The following is a 10,009-nucleotide window of genomic DNA, read 5'->3' as shown; positions in this document are numbered from 1 at the left end:
TCAGCAGGAGTACATCAGAGCTGTTACTGTATACTTTTATCTGACGGGATATGCCTTCTATTTCTATTTTATTTGGGAAAATTAAAACCTTTGTTCACATAAAATCCTGTGTATAAATCTAAATATTGGCCACCTTTTAAATCTCAAAAATTGGAAGCTGGAAAAAAATTACTCTTTAAATGGACAATAGATAAATCAATTATTGTACACTATACAATGGAATATTATTGAGCATTGAAGAATAAGCTACTAGTATATGTAACATCATCTATCATTGTGAACTGTTATGTGTGTGTTTATGAGTCTGAAAAATTTTAGAATAAATTTGGAATAAAACAAAGGGAAAGAATTCCATAAAATTCTATGTTGTATGAGTCTATTCTTGATCCTTTCTACACTTGGTACTAGTTCCAGGAGGCTGACATGTAAGTACCACATGAACGGATTTATATTCTTTCTTGTCTCCAGGTGTTTTGGGCCAGTAGAAAACTCTGGCAATGAATAAGAGGGTGGTAAAAGAATGAGGTGATATTATATAGTAGTCCTGCTACCTCCAAGTGCATGCAGAGCACTATATTCTAATTATTATAGTTTCCAATAAACAGCCTTTCCATATATTATCCTCTTTCAATTTTCTCTCCTTGCTTCTTACCCACATTTGGAACTAGTTTTCTTATTAAATTCTTTTCATATTTGCCATTTTGCACACATTATTGCCAACTGTATATCAAAAAATTGAATTATGAGACTGTTATGGGAGGAGGGTCACAGGTGGGTAGGTAAATACAGAAAAGGAGAAATTAAAGTAGAAAAATGAAAAGCAAACTGTTAAGCTAAAGTGTAGTTCTAAAAGGAACACTAAAAGTGTAATAGAAGGAGAAATAAGGGATAAATATTAACCATTTAAAGAAGTCAGTGGTTTGAAATAAAAAAAAAGTATAATGTTGGTACACAGATGAGTGGTTGCAATAGATTCAATGTTGGGGGATGGCTGAATGCATGAATAATAAAGGATCTTTGAGAGCATCGAAGTATTCTGTGTGATATTGTAATTGTAGATATGTAGCACCGAATTTGTCAAAACCTATAAAACTTTATAGTATAAAGAGTAACCTTAATGTATGCAAATTTTAAAAATCATTTAAGAAGTCAGGGGATACCAGAATGGAAAGTAGGCTATGTCACAGTAATCTAATTTTATTACAAATGTAATAACTTCATTGAGTGTAGTTAAGGGAAATACTGCTGACTTAAGTAACTTTTGAAATTAGTGGCAACCGTAAGACCAAGAGCAAAAGGAACTATCTATAGGTGCTGAATTTTAGTTGGTAAAGATCTTAACCATGGGAGAATACATTAATTGAACTAAATATCCCTGTATACTGAAATTAAGCTACTATATAAATAAGTGATACTGTTGGGAATGTAGTTTCTTACTGTCCGTGTGGATGATTAGAATGATCCATAGAATATAGATAAGAGTTGGAGACATCAGTATTAGCTTAACACAGACGCAGATGGATACATAGGCACAGGTTAGTATGCGCATACATATCCCATCACTCAATCCATTGAGAATTCCCAAAGACACTGCAGTAACAACAAGCATATCAATAATCAATGCTTGATTTATAATACTATTTTCCAATGAAAGGAACCAAGGCTCCTTGGAGAAAATGGGAATGCATGCATTACTCTATCGTAGGGGCAAGGAACGTAAATGAATCTGGAGTTTTTAATAATCAAAATTATACAATAAACTCATGAGGCATACTTACATAAACCAATGATCAAACAAACAAATAAGTGGCAAGAATAATTAAAACTCATGTTAAATGTGAGTTAATATTGTCTTTGACCCTAATCTAGCACCTCATGGATTAGTGCATAAGAATTGCCCACAAAATGTGACTATGTCTCTCTACTTGTGAATACGGTCTTCTCAAAAAGCTAGACTGTTGGGCCAGCAGGTGGTGTGGTTGTTAAAGCACTGGACTCCCACATGGCCACCTGCAGTTTGAATCCCAGATCCGATAGTTTGAGTACCAGACCTGGAGAATTGTTTTATCATTTTTCTCTTTCTCTGATGGATGCACATGGTCTATAGAAAATTTAAAAAATAATAACATTAAAAATAAATACATAATTATTTAAGAAAAAAAGGTAGAATGTAACTCTCTTAAGGTGAGTTGTGCAGAGAAGGAACTATCTATAGGTGCTGAATTTTAGTTGGTAAAGATCTTAACCATGGGAGAATACATTAATTGAACTAAATATCCCTGTATACTGAAATTAAGCTACTATATAAATAAGTGATACTGTTGGGAATGTAGTTTCTTACTGTCCGTGTGGATGATTAGAATGATCCATAGAATATAGATAAGAGTTGGAGACATCAGTATTAGCTTAACACAGACGCAGATGGATACATAGGCACAGGTTAGTATGCGCATACATATCCCATCACTCAATCCATTGAGAATTCCCAAAGACACTGCAGTAACAACAAGCATATCAATAATCAATGCTTGATTTATAATACTATTTTCCAATGAAAGGAACCAAGGCTCCTTGGAGAAAATGGGAATGCATGCATTACTCTATCGTAGGGGCAAGGAACGTAAATGAATCTGGAGTTTTTAATAATCAAAATTATACAATAAACTCATGAGGCATACTTACATAAACCAATGATCAAACAAACAAATAAGTGGCAAGAATAATTAAAACTCATGTTAAATGTGAGTTAATATTGTCTTTGACCCTAATCTAGCACCTCATGGATTAGTGCATAAGAATTGCCCACAAAATGTGACTATGTCTCTCTACTTGTGAATACGGTCTTCTCAAAAAGCTAGACTGTTGGGCCAGCAGGTGGTGTGGTTGTTAAAGCACTGGACTCCCACATGGCCACCTGCAGTTTGAATCCCAGATCCGATAGTTTGAGTACCAGACCTGGAGAATTGTTTTATCATTTTTCTCTTTCTCTGATGGATGCACATGGTCTATAGAAAATTTAAAAAATAATAACATTAAAAATAAATACATAATTATTTAAGAAAAAAAGGTAGAATGTAACTCTCTTAAGGTGAGTTGTGCAGAGTGAATGTCTTCCAATGAGTAAGGTACGGAAAGAATACAGAGGGAAGGAGTAAATGTATGATAAAGAAACTTTATAAACACTACCTCAGCCAGGTGATCAAGGAGAACATCTACAATATAAATCATATTGACAGAACATGCCTTGGATAGAACATGAGAATGAGACTTTATCTCTCTGATATTCTTCCCCATAGCCCTAAACTCCTGTCTAATCATGAGAAAAATACGACCTGAGAGTCATCCTCCAAAATACCTGAGTACTATCCTTCAAAACTGTTAGGTCATGAAAAACAAAGGCTGAGAAACTGCACAGTGTAGAGAAACATGTGAAGATATAATTAAAGCTACTATGGTATGTGAAAAAGAAAATAGATGTTAGGTAAAATTTAAGGAAATCTAAATAAAGAATGGGCTCTGTCCAATAATATGTCAATAATGGTTTCTTAATTGAAATGTGCCATGCTACTAAAGTATGTTGATAACGCTAGTTCCTAGGTGCAAATAGATGGAAACCTATTCTACAGTAAATTTGCAACTGTTCTAAAGTTTAAAGGTTAGTTAAAACATACTGTAGGGTAAACACTATATACACTTTGATTCCATTCCTACTTGCTAGGTAGTTTATTTTCCAGATTTCCACATGAGGAAACGAAGGTTCAGGGAAGAGTTCAATTTGCTCAATATCACATGGTCAGTAATTCCTGCCAGGATCAAAACAAATGATCTACAGTTCTAATGTCTGATCATTTTTACTAGTGCATCACAGTTTATGAGCTTATGCCTATGGAGACATCCTTTATTTAAAGTTTTTGTCTGTCCACAAACAACAATAAATACTTGACATGACATGTGAAAGGGTTATAATCAGATTGTGAGATCATGTAACACGAGAAAGTTACAAATTAATGAATAAAATAAATATGTCAGAAATACCTATCTTTTTTTATAGGATTATCATAATTCATGGGGGGAAAAAAGATGAGACTCAGATATTTATTAGTCTGGAATGTTTCCAAGAAAGCAGGAAGCAAAGAGTTATTACTCACAATAATATCAGGGTTGAATTAATGCTGTAATTTTCCTAGGTTTATAGATTACCTGATTTACTATGTGAATGAAGGTATTTATGATAGCTTTGAATTGTTATTTTTATCATTCTTAAATACTCAAAATGTAGAAGCTCTATGTAATCAAATTATTCCATACATGTTTACTTTTACATAAGAAAATACAATTAAGGAAAGAACTAAGAATCTTTACAACTTTAATGCATTTAACGACATTGGCAAATTTAAATGCATGCCTTTTCATTTGACTTTTTAAAGAAAGCAATCCATTGATTAATGATGGTTGAAATTTCTTTTCTCTTTATGTCATTCTAATTCCTCAAAGTTATAGCAGGTCAGAAAACATCTGAGTGGTTTTTTGGGTCCAAATTACTTTTATGAATACACTAAAAAGAAACAAAGATTCTCTCTTCTCCAGCTACACAAGACGCCAAAGGGGAAGAAGGACAAGGGTAAGAAGGAGGAGGCTCCTGCTCCTGCTGTCCTGAAAAAGTAGTAGGTTAAGAAGGTGCTTGATCCCCTGTTTGAGAAAAGGCCCAAGAATTTTGGAATAGGACAGGACATCCAGTCCAAAAGGGACTTCACCTGCTTTGACAAATGGCCCTGTTACATCTGGCTACAGCAGCAGAGGGCCAGCCTGTACAAGTAGCTGAAAGTGCCTCCTGTGATTAACCAGCTCACCCAAGCCCTGGACAGCCAGACAGCTGCTCAAGCTGGCCCACAAGGACAGGCCAGAGACAAAGCAGGAGAAGCAGCAGCTGCTGACCCGGGCTGAGAAGAAAGCTGCTGGCAAAGGGGATGTCCCCACTAAGATGCTACTGGTCCTCTGAGCAAGGGTCAACACTATCACTGCCCTGGTGGAGAACAAGAAGGCTCAGTTGGTGGTGACTGCACATGACATGGACCCCATCGGGATGATTGTCTTCCTGCCTGCCCTGTCAGAAGATGGGGGTTCTCTACTGCATTATCAAGCAGAAGGTCAGGTTGTGGTGCCTGGTCCACAGGAAAGCCTGCCTCACTGTCACCTTCACATGGGGTTAACTGGGAGAACAAAGGCACTCTGCCTAAGCTGGTAGAAGACATTATGACCACTTACAACAACAGATATGATGGGATCTGCTGTGCTAGGCCCAGAAATCTATGACTGGTATTGACAAACTGGAAAAGGCAAAGGCTAAAGAGCTTGCCACCAAACTGGATTAAATGTATGCTCTTGAATTTTCTGTACAGACAAATAATAAAACACTTTTCTTTGGTCAGGGGGAGAAAAAAGAGAAAAGAAACAAAGATTACTATATCCATAGAATTTAGTGGGAGACTGAAGTAAGCCTTTCTTTCACATGTTTCCTTCCCAGATTACTCTTATAATAGCAAAGTAAATGTTATATAATAAGTATTCCGCTTTAGAATTTTAAAGTCTATATTTGAACTAGTACCTCATCAGAAATTTAATTGGCATTATGGGTTCATATTTTAAGCTACACTAGATGTCAACAAGTTTGAATTTCACTCTCATGTAAGTTCAAAATTACAAAGATTTTATGTAACTTTGTCACCCTTTGCTTTTCACTTGAAAGTAAATGTTAGCCTACTAACTTACTAATAATACTTAAGTACTAGTACTAATTAATAGTATAGAAAATAGCTAATAATGCAAGTCATATGAAGTGAAAACCATTTAAAGTTAAGAATTTTAAAAACAGTGTTTTTGTAGTTTGGTACCAATTGATTTAGACAAGGAATTCTAATGTCAGAACTTTCTGATGATATTCATAAGGCACATAAAACACATTTACAAAGTCTTTAGGTTAAAAAGTCTTCAGCTATATTATCTGTGTCCACAAAGGGTGCATGGCCAAGAAAGCCATGTACCTTCCTGAGATGACTTCATTAGCACTTCACCTATGACAGTCACCGACATTAGCTTTTTAATGGTTTCCTGATTGTTAAAAATAATGGGAACAATTTTTTTCCTGGATTGGTTTGGCATGTTGACTATTCATTTAAATATTTATGCTAATGCATTAAAGATACAAACAGATATCAACTAGTATAGCTTGCTCTTTATGTGCCTGGACATATTAAGAGATACTTCTCAAAGATTCCAAATAGAAAAATCATATCCTAAAAACAGAAGTGTTTTAATCTGAATGATATTCTTTAAAAATGAGGCTACTAATAGATAGCATCTGCTCCACTCCATGTAGAGTTCCTATTAAATTCTGAAGAGACGATATTCATTATTCGTCTTGTCATTTAAGCCATTTATTAATTGTGACCCCAATCTCAACATGATGATGTTCAAAATGGCATGTGCAATTAATTATGCATGAGATTTATTCAACACTTTCACCTGAAAGTGCTGTATATTCCAACTATACAATGAAAATTTTAATCTAATGAATACTTCATAGTTTTGACTATCTGACAAAAACATGTATGAGAAAATTTAATATTTTATGGGGGTGAGGGAGTATCATTATATTACCTTTCATTGGTAGAATGTAAAACGTCAGCCAAACTATTTTACATTGTATAATACATTTGAAAATGTGAGCTATGCAGAAAGAGGTGTTGCTATTTCTATCTTAGCAAATATAAAAAAATCATAAGGGAGGTGGTTGGAGAAAGAAGCAAAAAGATAGAAGAGTTGAACAAGTAGTGCAGAACACAGGCTCAGTACTTAGGAAACATATTTCAAGCCTTATTAAAATCCTTGAGGAGCTGGACAATCTGTAGAAGACTATGAAAGTATAGTTTTCCTACTTAAACTAATCCAGTGGATTTAGTTTTTAAAGGCTTGACTTTTAGGTCCTGGCTTTTTGTGATTTTCTTGTTTGTTATTTTTGTTTGTATCTTGTCCATGGAGAAGTAAAGTATCCTAGACTCTCAAGTGAGCTGTATTATCTGTGTCCACAAAGGGTACATGGGCAGCTTCTGAAAATTGTGGCTAACTGTGAGCTGGGATATTTTGCCTTCAAGTTATAAATACAGGCAGTTAGCGTTTATTAAGTTCTCATGCTGTAAAACTCTGTAGGGTTAATAATGTGCTCTGTTCCATGCTACAAGAAAGAGGTTATAATTCAAGACTACCTAACTTTCAGTTTTGTTACATAGTGAGAGATATTAGTCCTAATCATTAATGCTAAATAATGGAAAAGCAATGCAGTTGTTGTTACATGGCATTAACAAAAACTTTCCTTAAAAATTATAGGATTTGGACTATAGTAGTTCTTACCAATCCTGTTATTACTGCTTTTATAGTTCGAATATCCTGATTTTCTTAATAATTTAATATTATGTCCTCATTATTCTACTATTCTTTCTGATTTCTGAAGCTAGTAATTGACGTATTAGAGTACTAGAAATTTAATTCTGTCTTATCGTTGCCAGCTCTTTGCTGGAACTGCTGTATCATCAGTCAAAAAGGTTGAGGGTAGTGAAACAAAGAATGTTAAACAGTAACCTACAATTTATTAGCACTACAATTACTCATTTAATATTCTTATTAAAAACCTGTGAGCAAAGTATATGGCTCAAAATGCTAATTGCAAATTTATATTGTTAATAACTCAATTCTATTTATTCATACAATAGTTTCTTTATAAGTCTGGGCCCAGCGTTTGCATAGCTTCTATAGAAAATTTTGCATTCTCTCACAAATGCAAAATTTCTTGGGTCCTCAGGGAATAGTTAAGTTTAAAAGCAAATTTTGACATGGTCATCGTATAAAATGGAAACAAAACAAAACAAAACACATCTAAAAGAGCATTTATGATAAACCTAGATGTTAATCATTCTGACAGAATTCATCCAAGAATTCAGTTTTCATGACTAAGGTAATATAAACAAATACTTTATAATGTGATCAGGTCTTTATTTCCCATTGTTCCTGCTATAGATTTATTTTAGAAAATGTGGTTTTTCTGTCTATCCTTTAACAAGATGAGAATCACATTTTCTCACCTTTAAAATAATGAGTAAACAAAATTTTAGAATATAGTGGAAGGGACAAAAGTCTAATTTTGAATCTTATTGAAACGGAATATAAAAATATAGAGAGTAGGGGTGAGAGCATGCTGAAGTGGTAAAGATGCAATGCGCTGTGAGGAAGTCCTACAAAGGAAGGGGCCTAGTTCAAATCCAGAGACCTCCTAGAGTATGTCAGGCACATGTGTGCCCAGAAGCAAGGGCTAGCCAAAGACTGGTTGTGGATCTCAATATCAAGACCCTCCTGGTGGTGCTGTCTCTCTCTCTCTTTGTCTCTCACACTCATGGAGAAATCAATAACTAAACTTTTAAAAACATGTACAGACAACGCCCATGGTCAATATTTACACCATACTTGATTGCAGTGTATCTCTTTCGAAACACATGAAAGCAACAGGGGTCAAACCATTAGAAGTCACAAAAACTGCCTGGGATCAACATCTGAGCAGAGAAGTAAAGGGAATTTACAGGACAAACGAAGAAACTGAGAACAAGAGAACCTCAAAAGAGTCCACTCATTGTACCTCAAATGTAATCACAGGCTTTATTCTTAGAAGGACAAGGATATCTCTGATAATCATAATGTGGAAATATGAAGAAAAATAAATCTTTGAGCCAGTTAGTAATGAGATAGGAGTAAGTTCTCTGGTTAGGGAGATAGGGTTAGGAGCCCATGGAATGGAGAGTATGAGAAAGATGGAATCACTATAGTCAAGCCTTTAATAAAAGTCATTTGCTTCTCTCACTAGAAATCAATTATTAGTTCTCACTACTTGTTTACACAGAAAGTCGCTTGTAGCCTGCTTGAGATAACGGAAGCTGAAGCTGATACTTTCCATATCGTGACTGCTTCCCACACCAGGAGTGTGGTCTCTCCTGGACTAGAGAACAGAAGAGGGAAGGACCCTCAACAATATACTCTCTTTCAGATGTTTCAAAATTTAGGAGCACTTCTTGGCTAGAAATAGACAAATTAAGTATAGGCCTGCTAACATTGTCCAACTCAAGAAAATTGATTAACTTAAAACTCTGTGGCAGCACAAAACATTTGCACTAACATCTCTTAAAAGGAAGTGCCCCCCCCATCTTTATCCTCTATCTCCTTAAACAAAAATGGTTTATATACAGTTTTTTTCTTTGTCAGGCAGGGTCCACATAACTGGGCTACTCCTACCCCATTCAGCCCCCCTTTCCACTTAGTTGGAAGCTTTCCTAATACACTTTGCTTACTGTCCTCTCCATTTGTCTGCATCTCCCATTCTCCGTAAACACGAGACAAAGAGCCTGGTCATCTCATGGTCCTGAATTCAGTACTGATGTTGGGCCTGGTCATCTCAACCCTCTGCATCAGTAAAAGGTTCTGTGTTTCTAGGTCACTGTTGACAAAGCCACTTGCACTTTTTGTTCAGTACATTATGTTATATTGCTTATTTTTGGCAATGTGTCAGTGAACACCCCTCTGACTATGTATTTGTGCATGCCCATTATTTTTCCTTAAATTTTTGGATGATTTGTTCCTAAATAAAAGATATTCAAAACTTTAAATATGTGTCTTCAGCTACTTTGAACCTATTTATATTTCATTTGACAATATATCAGAATATCATCCTTTCTAGAAAACGCAAAGAACATCTCAATTCATATTTGCACACAAAATATATATGTAAATGGTAGAATTAAATAAGTAGGTAGATGATGATGATAGATAGATGACATTAATTTGAGACTAAGATCTTTATGAATTATTTCCATCATAAAATCACATAACACTTAATCATCCTAGAAATAATGCCAGAAGAAATATCTGCCTTCCATCTTTTCATTGAAAATTAGAAATCATAAGTTTGCAA

General features: G+C 34.9%; 1 pseudogene; it reads left to right on the top strand.

Moving 5' to 3' along the window:
* Positions 1-5,372, top strand: part of LOC106735051 (60S ribosomal protein L7a pseudogene) — a 37,151-nt pseudogene extending 31,779 nt beyond the window's left edge.
* The last annotated feature ends 4,637 nt before the right edge of the window (positions 5,373-10,009 follow it).

Source organism: Tupaia chinensis, unplaced genomic scaffold (assembly GCF_000334495.1).
Source record: "Tupaia chinensis unplaced genomic scaffold, TupChi_1.0 Scaffold000282_1, whole genome shotgun sequence".
Lineage (NCBI taxonomy): Eukaryota > Metazoa > Chordata > Mammalia > Scandentia > Tupaiidae > Tupaia > Tupaia belangeri.
This window is presented reverse-complemented; position numbering and strand designations above follow the sequence as displayed.